The 2,108-nt window shown below is 45.4% G+C and overlaps 1 long non-coding RNA gene across 1 annotated transcript; it reads right to left on the bottom strand.

Annotated features, from left to right (window-relative positions):
* Positions 1-246: 246 nt before the first annotated feature.
* On the bottom strand, positions 247-1,087 carry LOC136760018 (uncharacterized). Its single transcript, XR_010820142.1, has 3 exons — positions 1,000-1,087; positions 665-817; positions 247-380 (listed from the first exon to the last, which is right to left on the bottom strand). It is a non-coding gene; the product is annotated as an uncharacterized LOC136760018 (long non-coding RNA).
* Between the last annotated feature and the right edge of the window lie 1,021 nt (positions 1,088-2,108).

The raw sequence follows: 2,108 nt of genomic DNA, 5'->3' as shown, positions 1-2,108 counted from the left end.
TTGGACTGCAATACTGTGCCGGACAAAATACATTCATTTTTTGGGGAATAAATACATGCAAACATGTATGACTATGATCAAACATCCTGGAGTGAAATTAAATGTCCCAATGTCTTGAGAAATCTCTCAAAATACTTTAAATGTCTGTAGTTTAAAACTGAGTAACTTATGGATCCCAAAGTGTTGTAGCTGTATTTATATATACATTTATTAGTTGTTCTTAAGAAACTACATATACAGGCAGACGAGTAGTTGATGAGGGAGTTGACGACCGTCACACTGTCCAGTCGGAACAGTTGGAGAACACCCTCCTTCGCGCTCTCTCTCACCCTCTCTTCCGCATCCCTCAAGCCCAGAAATGCATGGAGCACCTGAGGAAGCTATAGCACAAAGGAGAGAGCAGGTTATAATCCAAAAATGGTTTCCCTGCATACACTCCTATTTCTGCCTGCAAAAGATTCTATAAAAAGTCAGATTGGAGGACTTCTAAGGCTCTTATTCCCTAACAGGGTTGCTGCATATTGGGTTGGGTGGTTCAAGCTGCAAGACAGACGTGTGGCCTGAGCTGAACTTGCTGTCCAGCTGACCAGAAGCCCAAACACTTGCTATACAGAAGTTCAGAGCTGTAACTGACGCTATAACATTAAAGCACTGTTCCTCTCACCAATCCAGTGAGCTCAGTGGGGTGAGCTTCCAAGATGCTGCACAAGAGAGTGCAGGACCCCTGGGCAGAGCTGGTCTGGTTGTCTTTGAGTCCTTGACGCAAACCCTCAATCAGTCTCTCCTTCTCCTGCCGAGGGAAACACTTGCCGACGATCTGAAACACAGAAACGCACTCACCGCTCAGTCATCAACCCAGCGCAGACACTCTTAAAGTCACCGTCAACTCATTAGACTATGCAGTTGCTACAAGCGTGTTACAGACGTGCCTCAGCGCATGACTCTGGAATCTGTAGAAGGCAGACTGTAGACACGACGGGCATGGAGGCACGGTTTTACCTGGAGGAGAGCAGCACAGGTGTCCGGGACAGAGCGGCTCCGTTCAATACATCGGATCAGGTCTTCCAACTTGTTCCTGCCAAATTCAAAACCTGTAAAGAAAACAAAAAATGAAAACCTAAAGCTTTGTACACTGATAGACACAGACACACAATGTAAAGTGCAAACGAATTACTGTCTGCAGTACTGCAGTACCCAACGTGTGAAAATCAACATGGAAACACCGAGCCACACTGAGAGGCCTGACTCCTGGCTCACGTGCATGGATTCAGCCTCCATCCAGTAACCTTCCAGGAGAGCGGTGATCATCGCCATGGCCCTCATTCATTTGACATCAATTAGAGACAAGCCCAATGCCTGCAGCGGCTGAGGAGGGAGGGATGACGGGGGGGGAGAGAGGGAGACAGAGGGGAGGGGAAAAAAGTGAACAGAAAAACACATTTAAAAGATTTATCAATGTAAGGACTTAACTCTTTAAGGAACAGAGGGACACAAGCTTATATATAGAAATGTTAGGTTGATTCCAAGATTTGAGGTCATAATTTGTACAAGGATACAGTGATCTGTCCAGCCTAACTGACTGAATCAGCCCATCTACGCAATCAGCCTTGCCCCGTCTCTTGAACAGCCCAAAACTCGATGGTCACTCTGCTTTAAGGCAAGGTAAAGGGTCTCACCTTCAGCAGCTCCAGGAGGGTGTCGGGGGTGAAGTCCAGCCGTAGCATGGCTCTGAGCAGGGCAGAGAGACTCCTTGCATTGGCAGAGTACACCTCCTAGACAAGACAGCAATCAAATACAATGTACACTATCTGTGTGACAGATGTGAATGGAACATTTGTAATCACATTCATGTCGATATATTCATGTGAACAGTTCTTGATGACGATGAGCACTACTACACTCTTACAACTCTGAGTATTGTAGACAATCTCTCCTCCCTGGACTCTTGTTTCTCACAGGAGATATAGCACAGTTGATTGCATAGTATTGTTAATTCACCAACATTATTATTATTATTTAACACTGAGAAATGTTATTTGATCAAGGTCTGAGGGGGGTGGAAGAAAACGGGTTTCTGACACTTTCACATCATGGTATTTGTGACTAAT

This window comes from Amia ocellicauda, chromosome 1, assembly GCF_036373705.1.
Source record: "Amia ocellicauda isolate fAmiCal2 chromosome 1, fAmiCal2.hap1, whole genome shotgun sequence".
NCBI lineage: Eukaryota > Metazoa > Chordata > Actinopteri > Amiiformes > Amiidae > Amia > Amia ocellicauda.
Note: the sequence above shows the minus strand (reverse complement) of the source record. Positions and strands in the feature narration are given on the sequence as shown.